The sequence below is a fragment of the Corvus brachyrhynchos genome, unplaced genomic scaffold (genome assembly GCF_000691975.1).
Source record: "Corvus brachyrhynchos isolate BGI_N302 unplaced genomic scaffold, ASM69197v1 scaffold17, whole genome shotgun sequence".
NCBI lineage: Eukaryota > Metazoa > Chordata > Aves > Passeriformes > Corvidae > Corvus > Corvus brachyrhynchos.
The window spans coordinates 16,109,846-16,128,940 of NW_008240046.1; the positions used below are offsets into that span (position 1 = coordinate 16,109,846).

At 35.0% G+C, this 19,095-nt stretch overlaps 1 protein-coding gene across 1 annotated transcript in view; it reads left to right on the top strand.

Moving 5' to 3' along the window:
* GPM6A (glycoprotein M6A) overlaps nt 1-19,095 on the top strand; it is a 123,205-nt gene that overhangs the window by 66,132 nt on the left and 37,978 nt on the right. The window lies entirely within an intron of this gene.

The following is a 19,095-nucleotide window of genomic DNA, read 5'->3' on the forward strand; positions in this document are numbered from 1 at the left end:
ACACTTTGGTGATACTTAACCATCCTAACTTTAAGTGTGTGGGAGTGGGCATCATCTCGAAAATGAACTGTCTCCTTTTTTTGTGCAATTTTGGAGCCCATTCAGCCAGCATAGCTCTTCAAAAGCCTGTTGGTAGGAGTCTTTCAAGCTGTAGTAAGGTTTAAAATAAAAAAGGCCACAGCAAAAAAAAAAAAACTTACAAAAAACCTTTCATCAGCAGAGCTGCAAATTGTTCCATGCTGAAATACCATCTGCTCTCCAAAAGAAAGGATTTTTACTAGAATGCAGTATGTTTGGATGAAGATGCACCCTGCTGCATGTTTTGCAGTCTTCCTTTGTTGTATTTGCCCCACCATATTAGATACTTTTTGAAGTCTTTGACTTCTTTATTAAATTTAGTTAAGTAGATCTGAAATATGTGCTTTCTGTCTGAAGGCATGCTTAAATTTTAGAAGCATTCTTAGGTTCTTTATCATCATCATCTAAAGCATTATATTGACCTTTTCATGCCTCTTTAGAGTGATTTTCCTCAGAAGGTACTATTTGAGAAAACAGAAGAAAGTCTTTTAAGGTCATTTAGATGAGCTCACATAAGCATATTGCCATTTGTGCTTTGTGGAAATTAGCAGTTTTCTGTCATTAGAGGACATATACTTAAAGATTCATTAGGATTTTTTTAACTGAGGTTACAGGAATTTGTTGGCAAAATGTAGTGCCAACCTTCATTTTTTTGCTATTCTAACCTATAGAAAAGCTGATTTTGTGTGAGGGTCCAATGAAAAAAAATCATGCTGGTTTGGCCTTGTTTTGCCCATCCTCTCTTGTCAGAATTTTAGGTGTATGAAAGTTAGATTCATTTGCAAACGTGAGAATAACCTGTCTGTTACTTTATAACCAAATGTTTAGAAGAAAGTGTGAGTCTTCTATACTGGCAGCAAATACAAGTTTCTGGTTGTTATGTTTGGCAATTTATGGAAAATGCAGCTTTTTTCTTTGCTTTTCTCTCCAAGAAGAACTGCCCTTTAATGGAAATTCATTTGCATAAAACTGTACAGTTACTTATATCATGCAAACTGCTTTGTACTATATATGTGTCATTCCTTCATGGCTCAGACCCAAGCAACCTTAAAAAAAAATGCAGTTTTGAGTTTACTAATTCTAAAGATGGATTTCTGGAGGTCACTGTATGTGATTGCAGGTAATATTTACTATAGTTTATCCAGAAGGCCATTGATTTATAAAGTTTATAAATTGAGTTTAATGTGTTGTAGGAGAAGTATTTTTACTCTCAAACATTACTAGCAAATGATAGAAAAAAGCAGTTTTCATTTCATCTGCATTACCTTGTATCTCGTATTAGCTGGTCTCTTGGTTTACTTGAGGACTCCTTCAGTTTCTGATTTAGTTACTGAAATTCTATTCAAAGGTCTGTGTAAATAGTGGGAGAATTTGACATCACTCAGGCCGTTCAATAGTCTGTAAAGCTGAGTCCACTGGGAGTGGCCTGAATTTTCAATTTATCAAGTCTGATGAATAAATTTTGGTAGGGTGTCCCATACAGGAAAGCAAATAATTTCTTTTTCCCAGTATCTATATTTGGCTATGTAAAGCCTCTTTAGTGTGTAATGTTGAATAAGAATAAGGAAAGGCACATGAGAAATTATGTAACCATAAAAGGAAGATGTTGTCTGTGCAGTATATAGTGCCAGCATGTGCTGCATGGAAGCCAGACAGTAATGCCTGTGTGGAGTCTTCGAGCTGTTACATGTAAGGTAACTCTGTAGCATTGCTGGAACTCTAAATATTTACCCTTAATATACTCAGTAAGGGCACATCTAGCTCCCTGACTCTGCATCCTGCATCCACGCTGAGATTGCCCACCAGGAATTCTCTAGCTGTTCACAAAGCTACTGTACTCTCAGTGCTGAGTGAGCTTTGTTAGCTGTGCAAGGGAATAATTTACTGCAAATTGATTTTTTTTCCCTCATCATCTCTTTGGATGAATTCTACTAGGCCAGGAAGCAGATCAAATCCCTGGAGGCAGCTGAATTCTTTTTCCGTGTGCTGGTGTCTGTAACCTAGCCTGGTATGGTTGAAAGCTGATTGGCAAAACCCATGTAACACACGGATACACTCCTTGCATTAAAACAGAAAAGAATGTCAGATTCAATTTTTTTATAAGAATGCAGTGGATTGACTAACAGTGATCTGAGCATAATTTTGGAAATTTCCCATGATATTTATCTGCGGCATCTGGAATTAGAATCAATTATAGTTGTTACAATAGCAGTTAGAATGCTTTTCATGGTGCTCCCTAATGATGTTTGCCTGCAGCATACACAGCTCTGAAATCTTTACATGGGGAGGAGATAATTGATTGTGGAGAGAACTTTCATGCGTTCTTCTGCACTCAGGCACTACTAGATTTGGCTGTGTGTAACTGAAAGACTAAAGGATTTATCTTCAACCAACTAAGGAAACAGTGTTGCACATCCAACATTGCACAATGTTGCAGTATTAAGAACTCAGTATCTATAATGAAAATATTTTTATAACATTATATGCATGAGTTGTTTGCAGCTTGCTTATGTTTCTTATGTGTTAGCAAACAGAGAATATTGTAACTTTCCATGTTACATAATATCCTCTTCATAAAACGGAAATTCTCAATCGATGTTGTTTCAATAAATAGTAAACCAGTGTCCTGGTTTCTGCTGTCATTTATGACATCTGGTTGCAAACTCTCATCAAAATGTTAATGCCAATAACTTGCATATTTCTCTTATGCATAGTTAATCAGTTAATCTTCAGCTTGTTGGTAGGCTCATCATGTTGTTAACATCTCATCAGAATAGGTGGAGTTCACATAAAATTCAGTATTTCAGTCTATTTCCTTTCACATACATTGAGGATTTGGTCTCCAGAACAGCTCTCTTCCAAATCCTTGACTACTCCCTATATGGTATTTACTGCTCTCAATTTCATTTCACGTTTTGCAAGTTTAAAGAAGACATAATCCACATACTTGGCAAGTCAATCAGAACAAGCTTGTCTAGAGTTCAGATAATATATGTAATTACAAAAGAAAAGTTCAGAACTCTTCAAATACCTCCAGATAGAACAGGTAATGCAAGAGGCAAAGTAGGAAGGCTGTCTAAGCTTTGTTTAGATTTCGTTGGAGAAAACCAGAAATGGACAATTATTCAATGAACCAAAACCTGTGCCTGCCTTGTTTCCTCAAAGCCTAAACACAAAAGGAGCATCACTTGTCCGCTCTGTGCACTTCTGCTCTATCCTGAAACAGCTAAAGTTGTGAAATCTCAGTTTCTTTTATTAGTTGTTAATTCAGAGAAATCACTTGGCTTTATTAAAAACTGTGTGTGTATTTTAATTTTGGCTTCATTAAAATCTTTAAAAACAGATAAAGAAAGAAAGATAGCTTAAATTTACACATCCATTTGAAAATGCTAAAATATTTTAAAAACAAATAGACCCCCAACTCTAAAAATCTGTGAAAATCATAATTTCCCTTCCAACAGATTGGTTTAAAGGAGCATTTTCTGGAATGTTTGGGCCAAGTAGGTGAAAGCACTGCTCAAAATACCTGTTAAAGCAGTCAAAACTCTTTTGACTGGCTGTACGGCCCTGTGCAGCTCCTTCACCACCTTAAGAAGAAGTGTAGTGGCAGTCAAATTAATTATCTACTTGTAGTTTGTATGGATGATATTAGGTCACAAAGAATCTGATTCTTCCATTTTAATAATTTTGTCTGTATCCCCATTGTGAGTACTCTGACTGTGGCCTGTTATCACACTGCAGCAGCTATTGAGTACAACACAGCTTTGTTCTCATACTTGAGTGATGAGTTTCCCAGGTAAATGCAGGTGAAGGTGTGTGCCTGGAGTAATGACATTGTAAAGTTGACTAGAAATCCCAGACAGAATGGCCTAGACATAAGTGAAAGGGACATAAAAATTGATACAATAGGAAAGACATATTCTCCAATTTTTTTTCAAAAAACCTAGAGTTTAACCTAAATTAAGTTGTATAAATACTTATAAATAAGTGTGGTATGGATACACATATATCCACACCTTTTACATTAGCAAATTATTTTCCTCAGATGTGTTTGTCTTTTTTTCCTTTTTTTTTTTGTCTCAAACCTCTCTGTCTGTTGACCTTTTCACATCTGTACTTTTTTAATTTCCCAGGAGTAAAATATATTGCTCTTAGCATAGTGCTACAATGAAGAGACTGTATAGGAGCTCAATAAGACTTCCTGAGACTGTGACCTTTTTTAATGCTAAATGGCTTACCTCTGGAGATAGATGTGCTAACCTAATTAAATTAGTGCAGAAAAGCTGCAGTGGATTAATTTTGACAGTTTCAAGTTTTAAAAAAAAGTGGTTTACAGCTATCGTGTCTTTTTAATTTTGGTGTAAAAAATTTACATCTTTTCACTTCCTCTAAAAAAAAAGGTTTTTTCAGTAAAGTTAGATACAATGTTAAACTACTTTATCAAACAGGCCTTAATGTTATTTTGTTCATGTTTATTGAATGACTAGTAAACTTTTAAATTGAAGATAATAAAATGAAAACAAATTTAATCACCAAATGTGACTGCAGTCAACACAGGACTTTTAGCAGTAATCTTTGGTAAAAAATCGCTTCTGTAAAAGAGACAAATGTCTTTTACTTGTGTAGTAATAACAACTATGTTTTCCTAAAATATCTGCTGTTCCATTTCTATAGTGATCTTGCTTTAAATCATCAGCAAATTTAATAAGATATTTTATATATTTCATAGCTACTTTATATTATATTATATTACATTACAATATATTACATACATTACATGAGAAAGCTTTTAAGGTCAAACCTTTTGAGAGTATGAGAAAAATTATTTACATCTCAAAGACAAACACATTACTTGAAAATTTTCTGTTTAACCATAATAAAATAACTACACATCTTTTGCAGTAAGGAAAATCCAATATAAATCTTACATACTACAAATATTATTTGAAAGGCTTTGTTTTCACTGTCAAAGTACCAATACTTCTGTGAAATATTCTTTTGAACTTGTTTTAATATTTCTATTGTTTCTATCCAAATATGGTATATTGCCTTGATTTTTGCTTTGTTTGATTTCTCTCTCTGGAACTGCTTCAGTGAAATAATTTACTGGAAAGTAGATATTTCTGGCTGTGAAATGTGAGATTAGCAAGCATCCTATCACAGTAGTGTAGCTGAGAACTACAGAGATCTCCAGCTGTAGAGCAAGCCAGCAAAAAAGGAGATGCATGAGAAATGAGAGCCAGTCACCATGGATCATGGCTGCTGGTCATTGCTTCCTTATTTCAGGATTGGCCTGTCTTTTTCTCTTTCATGTAAAACCTTTTCTTTCTTCAGTATTTGGAATTTGGGAAGAACAAAATTTGTAATAATAAAAGTCTAAAGCCAACATAAACTGTACTCAAAGACTGCAGCCATTTCTCATTTTAAAGTTAAGGCATAGGAAGGGTCAACTGGTATACAGATATCAGATGATTTCTATATCTAGAGGTACAGGTGAAACTGTATCTATTCAAGCTGTCAGTGTACTGCTGAATTTCATACAGTCTTGTAGTTTATATTTTGTGCAAATCACATGTAGATAGGTTTTATTCTGCATTATTTGAAATTGGTTTCTTTCTAAAGAAATTTTAAAAAGAAAACTCTAACTGTAAGTTACAGTCTTAATGCAATTTTGTGTAAGGATTAGGTTGGTCTGACTTGGTCTCATAATCAATGGTTAAAAGAATGATTAGTAGATGTCTGCCATTATTAGGATTAAAATGTTATATGGAAGCTCTACTTTTATTTTTTAGCATGTTTCCCACCTTGTATTGCCTTTGGTCTTTCACAGATCTTTTCTTGCTTTTATGTGCCTGTCTTAAAAATAGTTCCTTAACCTTAGATTTCTATGAGGAAAAAACCAATTGCATCTAAGTATCTTACAAAGGAACATTTGTGAAACAAGAAAGTAGTCTTTAATGGCAAAGCAGCAGGTGAGTTAGAGTAATATGAAATATGATTTTAGAATCTGTTCTTGAAGTGGAATTTTCTTTTCTGTGTCCCATATATTATTTGTAAATGCCTTTTAGTATTTTCATATACTAGTAGAAATGCTTTTCCCACTCTACATAGAGAGTGAAAACGAAATGCATGCTTAATTCAGATTGATCTTGCACTAGAGTCTATTCTGTTTGGTTGAGAGCCATTTTCGATACAGTTATTCATTCCTTTACTTTAAAACTTGTTTCTACATTGAATACTTGTTGAGTTTTCTGTTGCTGCTGGAGTCAGCTATAAAGGCTGTTTAACTCCAGCAGGAGGTAGCTTAGGTTTTATTTATATGGGTTTTTTTAAGCCATTAGAAGTCAGTTACAGATGTTTCTGTTCACAAGAAATACATAACTCAATCCAAGGTCTTGGTAGAAGGAAACTTAATGACTCTGTTCCAACAAAAAAACTTCCAGTTTTATATCACTAAGATTTTTAGTTGTAGACTTGAGTAATTATGTAACATGCTGGTCCACAGAGACTTTGTTTATGACGTGTATCTTTAAAGTTATTATCTATAAAAAAAGAATGTGTAAATTTGCACTAACTAAATGATACCTGTAGATTGTTTATTCCAAGTTCATTAACAAATATTTATGTTTGTGTTTTATTTATGTCTGCAAACCTGTTTATTGGTAGATTCATTAGTTTGTGGTTTTAAATGAGATTAGCTGTAAATTACTATACAGAAGAGTTCAAGCAGCACATTTTAAAGTGCTATATTTATTCACTTTTTTTTTTTTGTAATATTTTGAGTGGCATTAATTAGCTTCATGGAGCAGTCTTCATAAGTAGTCGTGTCTTGAAGGATAACAGTTATCTGCCCCATCATGATCTAGTTCTTAATTTTTTTCCTTTCTGAGGTGTAAAAGTGACAGTTGTATAATTCTTCCATTAAAAGATTATGGTTTCTTTCCAGAAAGGAATATTCAGAATGTTCAAACTTTCATACTGAAGCTTTTAGCAATTCCTTTTTCTACTACTTTAGTTGAAGTTCTGCCCTTTTGGATAGTAAACATGACAATCTGTGCATGTCTGTTTCATTGAGGAAAATCTCAGCCTTGGAGAGGGGCGGTGAACAAGGATGGGGGGAGAAGAGGGAAGCAATGTTGTGTTCCTGCTGCTCATTCCCCAGAGCAGATGAGCTTTCTGTCTCCCAGCTTTGAAGAGAGCTAGCAAGATTATCAGCTCTGGTTGTTTCTCAGGCAAATAGGTGTTCAAGGGAGTGGGATTAGCCAAGATGAAGACAGCCTGTGGGTAAAGGGAGCAGATGAAGCAAAAAGGTGGGGGGGAGAAGAGGGAAGAAATGTTGTGTTCCTGCTGCTCATTCCCCAGAGCAGATGAGCTTTCTGTCTCCCAGCTTTGAAGAGAGCTAGCAAGATTATCAGCTCTGGTTGTTTCTCAGGCAAATAGGTGTTCAAGGGAGTGGGATTAGCCAAGATGAAGACAGCCTGTGGGTAAAGGGAGCAGATGAAGCAAAAAGAGGCTTTTGAGATAAAAATGTAAAACATCACTTAGACATTAGAATCAGAAGTTGCATATGATGTAGAATAAAGAGAAAGGGCTATACAATGACAATTAAATTAAAGTTTTAATTGATACCATACCCAAAAGTCTGGGCTTTTTGAGTTCTAGAAATCCACTGCTTTCAGCTAACAGCTGTGTAATATATACACTCTATCCTCTTCAGCAGTGAAAAGATCTATGAGGTAAAAAAAATCATTTAAGGAAGCTGAATATGTGGTATTTTATTCATATGCTTTTGACCGCTATGCCCTGCACGGCTGCTGGGAAATTTCCTGAGGTCAAAGTATTCACATCTTACCTCTAATTTCAGTTTTTTTATTTCTGAATTTCAAACACCAAAAATTAGAAATGATAACAGTAATGTCTACTTGATTATATAAAGAGCTATGGAAACGTAAGTGTTCTGAGAAATCATATTAATCTTATTCTGAGTACCAAACTGAAGAGTCACTTGGCAAATAACCTGTTTGATCCTCTGCTCCAACACTGGAAAAAAAGGAGGATGCTACCTTCTCTAGAATGAAGATGTGCAAAAAGCACAAATAGCTAATAAATATGTAAGAGGTTTGTAGAACATTCAATTAAAAAAGATGAGTGCACAGAAAATTTAAGAAACCATGTTTTCTGGGTTTTCAAGATTTGAATAATGCACTAAAAAAAGAAAAAAATATGTCATTTAAAGCCTCGTATAGCTCAGCCTATTAGTGCAGACTTATATTTCAGTACATACTTTGTAGAAGTTTTTCATTTGGGAGAAATAGTTCTGTTCAAGGTTGAGGAAAAGAATTGAGGGATTGATTCTACGAACTCTAGATGAAAGATGAAAAGGATACTTATTTTCTAGTTTTATGATCCATGGCATTGTCATTCACTTTGTAATTAGAGTACTAAGTGGTGCATAGAACTAGTGTTACAAATTACTATTGTTTTCAATTGGATCAAACCATGTTTCAATCATCATCCATGCATTATTGATATATATAACATGCTTATAACCTATTTATTAACAACAATAAATTGTTAATTTATTTAATGTACAAATCTTACATGCATGATCTATGAAGTGCTTGTAATGGGCAAACTCTGAATTAACTGACTCACTTCTTCATTATTTGTATCACCTTTGTGAAGCTAGTTTGTTTTATTCCTGCCCCTTTAGCTTTAGAGTGATTTTGAAGCTGACAAATGTTGTCTGTGTTAAATCAGCCGGAAAGTTTTTTTAAGATTATAAAGATTGGCTATGTTATGCCTGAATGATTTGTATTTCAGGCAGTGACTGCTCTGTGTCAGTAGCTTTAATACTTATTAACTGCTAGATTGAGATCTGTCTCACTAAACAAAAATGAGCCTAATGTACTGAAGACTCTATAACAGCTAATCACGACACAGTTTTCTGAACATTGTTGTAATCATCAATGTCCCAAGTATGAGTATTCATTTCTGGTTTTAGTTTCTGTCCAAGGTGTGAAAGTGTAAGTTTTTTCATGTATATAATTAAATTATTTTAATTGGTACTTTTTCTGGAAAATTTGCATTGGTTTACATTGAAAGGTATAACAATACTGATAAAATCAATCTTCCCAAGCATATACAGTTCCTTTTTCCAATGTTTTCTCTTAATAACTTGTTTCTCTCTCACCAGAAGCATTACCCCCTTGGGCACACATAAACAAAACCAGCACGGACATTTATAAACCTCTCAGGTGCAATTTTTTTTTATATGAATGTGGACCAATGAAGATGTCATATCTACTGGTGTAATGTCATCCAGTTCTGGATATCTACTTCACATTCTGTATATTTTATTGAAGTTACAGTGTTAATTTGGTTTTAAGTCAAATGGACAAGCCACAGGTTTTCAGCCAAGCACGTGCTCAGCACCTTACTAAGTGGAGCCTTGTGTAGGTCCCTAAATAGTAGCTAAGCCAATTTCTTTGACAAGCTGTGAGGTGTGCAGCCAGGAACTTTTGCTTCAATTAGTTCTTTGTTAGAATTAAAATTGACAGGGCTGGGAGAGGTAGCACTGATACCTTAAAGGATGCATACAGCATGAAGGATGATCATTTACCTGTCCATCAAAGAAAAGATAAACCAACCCTAGAGTGATGAAAGGGTTAGTTTCCTGTTTGACTGGCAAAGCAAATGAGACATTTTGCTTTAAAAAAGTATTTCCAGTCAATCCAAGGTAACTTTCCTTTGTTGTTGAGAGTTATGGAGTAGGAAAGAAATACAGAGTAGCTCTTCAGGATGTTGTGCAGTCTCTGCTAAAGTTTGGAACGTACCCTCGCTATGTGAAATCTAAACCTTTGATCGTGACTCATGATGAGACTTTAATCCAAGCCACTGTTTCTTTGCTGTCACTACTGCTTAGATCTGCATTTTGCCACAGGGTACTAATCAGGTGTATTGCTTCACAGTGCTCTTTTATTAATATATGATATGTAGTGATTCTCATAATTCATTAGAAAGTTATCCCAGTTCAACAAATACTTTGGCAGCACACTTTGGTGCAACAGAGGGAGTGAACAAGCTATTTGACTATTGATAAAAGAGTACAGTCGAGTATGATGGAAAATGGATTTGTGTGTGTATATAAATATATGTGTATATTTATTCATATTCATCTATTCTAAGATGTGTTTCAGTTATGCAGGAAAAGAGGCTGTAGGTAGCCTGTTTGGTTTTTTTTCCCTTCCAGATTTCAGAGGAGTTAAGATGGAACAAGAGAAGCATGTTTGTCATCTTGGGATTAGCACATACATGTGACTCCTAAACTAGGAGAAAGAGAGCATCTCTTCTTCCTTTCTGTCTGTTTTCATGCTTTGGGCTTCAATGACAATTAAAATCATGTTTATGTTATCTGTGTCTCTAAACTTAGCTGAAAACTTATTTTTAATACAATTTAGCTCAAATATAAAATACATGTTTAATTTGGCTTTGAAAGTTTATTATATCAGTTGATGGTAACACAGAAATTATGTATCTCTCTCCCAGGTGGATTTGCTAAACATAGTTGTTTGAATAGCTAAGTCTTATAGATGTAGGCTTCTTGAAACAATGTTTCTTCTCATTGACAAACTAGCTTATTTCATTTTACTTCAACTCTACATTAAGACAGTGAATTATTTGGTATCTATATAAGCAATCCATTTGAGATTTAATTGCCTTGAATATAAGTGAAGAAATGTGTTCCATGCATATGATAAAAATGTAAATCTAAGGTATATTTCTGATGTAGGAGGCAACCATGATTATTAGTGAGCTTGCTGAATTACTTTTCTTCTACAGTGAATGTTTGTTTAACAGTGTGTTAAATATTACAGTTTGAACTGGAGTATTGAGTAGTTAACAAGGAACAAGGGACAAGAAGAATGAGGGACAGTTCTGGATGAAATCATACCTAATTTTAAGCAGTGTACAGAAAATGCACCAATTCTATTACCCTTGTTCAGGTTGAATCTTTACCTGTTACTCAGATCAAGACAGCCTCCATATGAGAAAGGGAGGGAGGGATTTTGTGTAATGTACCATATTTTATTAAAATACCATGTAATCTCCAGACCCCCATATTTCAAGTGAAAATAACCATGAAAGAAAGAGCTTTAAAATTTTTATATGCATGAAGGATAAAAAAGTTATTAATAAATTAATTTGTAAATTAGGTCTTTGAAGGTCTTAGTAACTTTCTTTTTGAAAAAAAATATTTTGCTGCACAATTTTCACTTCTAAAAAATATTGGTGCTGCTACAAGGAGGTTTTACAAACATAAAAATGCATTCCATGAAACTCTTGAATATACATTGGACTACTGACCTAGGCTGGTATAAGAATTCTAAACTTTCTAAATAAAATTTCTCAGAGAATTAAGTTCAGTTTAGAAAAGTTTTTACAACAATATATTTTCCTAGTACAAGTACTGAGCAACCTTGTATTGATATAGGATAGAGTAAATAAGCAGTTGATTATTTCAATTTTGTTTCTGTGAACCTACTAGGAAAAAAATGGTAGATAGAACTGAGCTGAAGTCAGTTATGTTCCTTAGACTGTGACCACTATTCCTTTTGCTTTAATGACTACTGAATATTTTCTGCATTTCAAAGCATGTTGAAGGATCAAATATTTCCCCTTTATTGCTTCAAGTATTTCCACATTTATCCACATAATGAAACATCACCTCTTAAAGTTGTCAATAAAGCTGGTAATATTTTGTCACTAAAGAATTCCTCACATACACATTCAGTCTGTGCCATCTCTTAAGGCTGCATTTTCAGACCACTTTATTACAAGTATGGAATTTCTCTTTTCATTTTTGTTTTGAAACCTCTTTTGAGGATTTTATTGGGTTTTTTTATGTTGGTGAAAGTCCTTTGTATCAACCTATAGACAAAATGTAGTAGTAAATAGGATGGAAGATTGTGTTTTTTATGCTGCAAAATTATCATTTTTGTTGTTGGCGTGGGGTTATGGGGGGATATCTGTGTGCAGACTTGATAAATCCATGGTGAGATAATCCCAGTATCATTCAAATATCTGATGTCATATTCTTTTGATGACTGAACATTTCTCTAAGTTAGAGAATCAGAGCACAGTTGGGATGGATGTTGCAAAGGTAAATATTTTGTCCCTTTTTTTGTTAAAGGAGGAATTGTGTGAGATGTTACAGAGCAGCTTCTGGCTGCGGGTTGCAGATGTTTTTCCTTCATATAATTCCCTGGGAAACAATGATATACTAACCAGTCTACAAAGGTGGCTTCTGGGAATTTTTTTTTTTTTTAATGCAAGGTAATATAAGCACAGTGAGCTAGTGAAGGGGTGGGTTTGTGGGAGCTACTTCCAAGATCCAGCACAACCAGACTATAGCTCCACTGCTTAAAGTTGTCATCTTGGCCAGTGGGATTCTTATGAGCAAACATTCATTATAGTGATTTTGAGAACTCACAGTCTTAGGTATTTTAATTTATTTTGAGGAATTTTGCATCTAAATAAGAAAAAGTCTTTATGATTCCTCTTAGCCTTGGTCCCATGTTGAGTGCAATAACTGATGCAACTTTTAACTGCAGAATGACTGTAAAAGCCTAAGGACTAACATTCTGGTTTTCAGTATTAGCTGATATCTGATTAGCTAATATCAAATCACACTGTGGAGATAAGTCAAAGTAGATCCAGTAATGATACATAATTTAATGTGTAAAAGGATACCTGCATATTTGTTTTTTTATTTTCACGCAATTAGTTGCCTGTTTCTGAAAATCCTTTTGCTTGTTGGGACATTATTCTTGCTTTTCTACATACCTTGTTTCTTATAACTGTTCAATGTCTAATTTACTTTTCCACTGTCTTGGCAGTCAGGATACCAGAATTAATTTTGTGGTAAAATTACTTTTTTTTGCTTGACAGGTAATTCTGTAATTGCAAGCATTCTTATTGAAGGTTAATTTAAATGACAAGTCATCTCCTGAACAAGACTAAGAAACAACTTTAGTTCTAAGCATTTGATGTAATTTTCTTCTGATTTCCAGTAGATCTTGTATAATGGGAGATTGTGGGAGCAGAATGGGGATGTATTCCATTAATGAGCCTGGGACCAATCACATGGGACTGTGTATGCAGCGCTTCTTGAGCAGGTTTCCAAATCAAACTGCAGGGGTGATCTTTGATGATTCATTCCCAAATGTTGCTTCACCTCATTTCCAGTTTTGTAAAACCACATCGTGAATGTCTTGTCTTTATTCTGTCTTTAGGATAGTATTGAGGGAGCTGGATTGCTTCTACCTGTTCCTATACTGTGATGTCCTGGAGACCAGTTTCAGATCAGGGAGTCATGCTGCATGTTGAATAATTGAGAGTATTAGATATAAGTAAAAAGTGATACTTTTTGTTCAGTACAATGTGTTTTGATGTCTGTATTTATCAATTAAAATATTACGTAACAATAGCTTGACTTGAGGCTAAGTCTATCTTAATAGAATTCAAAAGTAAATCTGCATGTTTCATGATGGGGCTGTATTTGAGTTGATTGGCCATGAAAGCTGTGTGACAAGTGATACAAATTTAGATATATGGAAAGTGCATGCCTAACCAGGCATGGAAGACATAGAAGATTTTTGTTATTTTGTTTTCCGTTTCAAGTTTATGTAGCTCTCTGGCATTTTACTTGGACTCTGCTGTCCTATCTCCTAATATTATATAGAAAACTAAGGAAAAATAATTTAAGAAAAATTGTTATTAAAATGTTGTGTGTTCTTCAGAGGTATTTGTTCCCATTGGAAATGTAATTACCTGTGATTAATCTGTAATTCTTTGCAAATGTAGTTGTCTCTGATTAATCATCAGATATTCCAGGTGCAAACGAGTTGGAAAGGATGAAAAAAAACAAAAACCAAAATATCCTTCTGTACTGTCTATTGTTACTTTTTATACAATCTTTTAATATTGATTTTCTTAATGTTAATGTCTGGGGTGAATAGGTTTTCTTAACTGTTTATGTAAAAGACTGTAGCATAACTGCATTCTGAAACTGGTTCTGATATCATTGATTTAAACTTCACTTTCACAGACAGAAGTGGCAAGAGATGTAAGTCCTGAATCTTTTTTTTTCTTCTAAATATACTGACCAGAAACGGATTGAGTATTTCATTTGTAGTTGTATGTCCTGATCCACACTGAGGAGAAAGAGTTCACATATCACTAACACACAAAGAAATTATTGTGGTGATGCAATTTGTGTGCATAATTAGATGTAAACCACAGGGAAAATTTCTTCTGCTCAATATCTAAATCTTCAACCTTCTTAGAGATTGTATAAACAGAAGGTCAATTTATCTTTGGCTGATGCACTTGGAGATATAATAGAAAATTTGCACCCAAACCCCAGAAACTAGAAGAGATTTGCACATATTTTCTGTATAAGGTGGTTTAGATATCTATATCAAGAATGTTTCTGATGTAGACAATAATAATTGTACTAAGAGGAGCAAAGAGGTAGTTGTCTATGAGATATTTGTTGACCGGAAAGTGGACATATGTAATGCAACATGAATGTGCTGAATTTTGATAGCTGAATATAGTCAGTGTCTGGAGTTATATTTCATCCATGTAAAATAAGATTTCTTGTCTTGCCATCTTCTGTGTGTTTCATGATGAAATTTTCTCTTTGGAATGATTTTAATAAAATAGAGGAAAAATGGAACAGCACAGAAAAAAAAAAAGATGGTGTTTTTGATTGCCTCCTACAGTTTTGGTGAGGAGACATGGTCCCAGAAGATTTGGATTTTTACCTGGGAGAAAAATATTGGTACACACAAGCAAAAAAAAGACAGTAGATATTGAATTATATAGCACAAGCTTACTGTGCGGAGTGAACAGTTTGAAAAGTACTGAAAACTGTGTTTGAAGCTGAGAACAAACATCAAAGGAGCATACAATGTTTTTCATCTTTCCTAGTAATGATTTCTGTGACTGTATGTTTTAACTGCCTTGTGAAGTTGGTGTTCGGAGAGGTGAATGACTGCCTGTCTCGCACAGATATAGACACACATCGCACAGCTGAGTCACACTCTGTGCTGCTTATTCAATGTCACTGCTCAGATTTGAAGCTGAGAACAAACATCAAAGGAGCGTACAATGTTTTTCATCTTTCCTAGTAAAGATTTCTGTGACTGTATGTTTTAACTGCCTTGTGAAGTTGGTGTTCGGAGAGGTGAATGACTGCCTGTCTCGCACAGATATAGACACACATCGCACAGCTGAGTCACACTCTGTGCTGCTTATTCAATGTCACTGCTCAGGTTAAAATAGCATTTCTATTGTTCTGTTATTAAACAGCAATTTTCACATTCTGAACAGCTGAAAGAAAAGAATTGGAGCAGATATTACCTATTGCACATTACCTTGTGTGGTGTATGAATGATGTGTGATATCCATTTTAAAATCATGGTGCTGATTCACTGGTTTTCTTTAGTTTTCAGTTGATTTGACAACACTGCAAAGTCTAGAGTTACTCATGAAGTAAGCAGTGAGAATGGTAGTAGGGCTATGGAAGAGCTAAATAAATGAGGAGGGCTTTGAGAATATGTGATTATTTGAAAATTTCATGTGGTTTAATTAATTTTTTCCTGGTATTTTTTTATGAATGAAAAGATCTTGAATTAGTAAAATATACCACTATTAAAAGCTTATAAGGCTTATAAATGTGAATAGTTTTAATGCAAGAGATGAATAGAAGCACTTCTTCAGAAACTATAAATTTGTTTCAGTTCTTTTACAACTTTTGAAGCAATGGGGGAAAAAATTATTTGTTTTTGATTAGATTTTTCCTTGGATTGTACCTTATTACATCTATCATTTATACTGTTTTTACTTTGTTATGCTATTTTACTATACTTTTACACTGTTTCACTATAGTAAAACTCAAGTAATATCACTGGCTGAGGGTTTTGATGGCATCCTAATTTGTGGCATCTGAGTGTGTGCTCAGCCCTCACTGGACTTAGAGAGTGAGGTGCAGCAGCTTCAGAAGGTAATGCACAGCCAGCAGTTCCCATACAACAATGCAAACAACTTTGTCCCTTCCACTTCACCTTTCTCAGAAGGGGAAAAATAAATCTTTACAAAATCTCTCTTTCTCTTCCCTGCCCCAAGCTATTGCAATATTAAGAAACACTCTCCTTAAAGTCTGTGTGTCCCTGAAAATATTTAGGTCTACCTTATTTTTTCATCTTCTACTTTACAAGCCCTCATACATCATTCCTGTTACTGCTCTATTGTCATCTGTCCCCCTCTTTTTTACTTTCTCATATAATGCCCATAGATGTACAGTGGTACTGGTTTTCTGAGGCTTTTTTCTGCTGTTATTCTGTGCTGAAAATGGCAATGGGCATTTTGTGATAAACTCTGATGGCAGGTAACTATGTATTGTCCCGTAGTTGTTGTTCAAATAACTTATTTTAAATATATATTTCTTAGGTTTTTTGCCTTTTAGATGGTAGATTTTCCAGTGAATGATTTTTTTCTAGTATTTTTGTAGGCTTTTAGACACTGAGGAGTCAATCACAGTTATTATTAAGGGTAATCTTAGAAAACAGGACCAAAGGTATTTTAAGACATTCCTACAGTTATCTGCATGCAGAATTAGTTACTCCAAAAGCATTTGTACAACTTCCTAGTCTGTTCCTAAGATCTTGGACTGATGAAAAGGCCACAGAATCCTTGGGTATAAAACCCCCATAGTCTATCACTGAAGAAAGACACTAAGTGATCACAGGGCATCCAAAGCCTTGTGCTGCTGAAGAGGCGAGCTGCCTGCTGCCAGTGGAGTAGAATGGCATGAATTGCATTGACAATGTGTTCTTCAGCCAGTACTGTAGGGGCTCAGAGAGGAGGGGGAGAAATGGAATGCTCTCACCTAAAAGCGTGGAAGGTGTTACACCCAATGGACGTGCGTGGTGGCTGCTGTACAACAGGTTACTCAGCAAGACTTTGGCAGCAGTTTGAATATATGGATGTGCACATTTTACCTTTGGTATTTCACAGTTGGCTCTGATATAGTAAGTTGTCCTTAAACAAGAGTAGTCTCAAGCTATAACTTTCTTTCTCTTTTTTTACAACTAGCATGCATAGTTGGGTATTATTTTGTCTTTTATATATTTACTATATTCAATGTTTATTATACTATATTTTTCTACCAGGAACTATCCAGATATTTGAATACTGCTTTCCATACTATTACTTATATTTACAAAATAGCAAGGGGGTTCTCTTTGGGTAAAATGTGAACATATTTGAAAATGGCTTAAACTGTTCTCTTCAGGGAATCTTTTATATAAATAGTTGCTAAACATACATGTATGAGTATTCAAATTTGTTCATTAAAAGCAGTAAATGAAGGTTTCAACAGGCAGAGGAAATTATTACTTTGCTTATCTAGGCTAAAGGAAATAGAAACATACCAAATTAAAGGACAAAATACGAAATTACATAGAGAAGCTACATTTGAGAATTAGACATAATTAAAATAGACATACTGTCCTTAAAGAATGGCTTTTCTCTTTTAACATATCTCTGGTACTATGATTTAGCATAACATAAAGCCTTTGGAACAAGTTAAAATACATTGAATCATACCTGTTGAACATCTTATATGTAATTTTTATTTGGCCTTTGTCTGTATAAATATTTAAAATCTATATGCTCACTTTGTTTTCTATCCAGGTCCATTTTGCTACAAACTGGTAGTGTTTAGGAGAAAATAGGACTTCTGATTACTGAGTAAATGCCTGTTTGTCTTCTCTCAGCCAGTGGTTCCCACCTTCTCTGTCCCTTCAGAAAGTAATAGGAAGGGTTCCACAGGGTGTAGGAGTTCTTATGGGATTGATGAGATTTGCAAGAGTCAGAGATGCTGCATTCATGAAACTAGGCAAGGTACTGCCAGAAGCTTGAGCACACTTACTGAAGGAATGTTTTGTTGTGGAACTGGGCATTGTTTTAGGCATTGTAATGGCTGGACAAAAGGTTGGCCTTTTATAGCTGAAGAGCAATTACCTTCACTTAAGAAACATTGCACAGAGTAAAATACATTGAGAGCAAATTCAACTGTATTTTTTTCTAATTCTGTGCTCTTTGGTGGATTTCTTTCTTTATTCTTGTGAGATATTTGAGCTATGCACACGGAATTGGTGCTGCAGGCACGAGCAATTCTGTTGTCACAAGTTGTCGCGGGTTCGGTTTGTAACCGGGCGGAAACACCAATTTAGTGTAGTGGTTTGGTCCAAAATACTCATTACTGTTTATCTGCTGTGAGATAAGAATTAGGAGAAATGCAAAACAGGCACCAAACTTGAAAGAATATAAAGAAGTTTATTAACAGACCTAAAAAGAAGAAAAAAAAAATTATACCACCTTCAGAAATCTCCTTCTCCCCCCACCTTCCTCCCTTCTCCCACTGACAATGTAAAAAGACAACCCTTAAGATGTTCAGTCTGTTACCACTTCCATAATAACCTTGTTTAGTCCATTTAGAAAGAGAAGTCTCTTCTTGCTCATGCTATGAAAACAGTATCACAACGAGACAGCCGCCCACTTCCAAATATTGTTCAGTCCATTTAGGAAGAGGAGTCTCTCTGCCTGCGTGTGAGTCCTTTCCCCCGACTTGCAGCTTTTCCCGCAACTGCTTTCGAGGGTCCACTCTTGAAGTTTTTTGGGGTACAATTTTAAGGTTGAGCCGTTCAGAAACAAAAACAGAGGCCCTTCTCCTTCCCTGGGAGCAAAGGGTCTTCATCATCTTCATCGTTAGGACTATCTCTGGGAGCATCTCTAGGAACTGAGGTTTTCTCCTTTCCCATTTGGAGCAAAAGTCCTCATCTGGTTCATCTCTAGGGACTGAGGTTTTCTCCTTTCCCGTTTGGAGCAAAAGTCCTCATCTGGTTCATCTCTACAGACTGAGGCTTTCTCCTTTCCCGTTTGGAG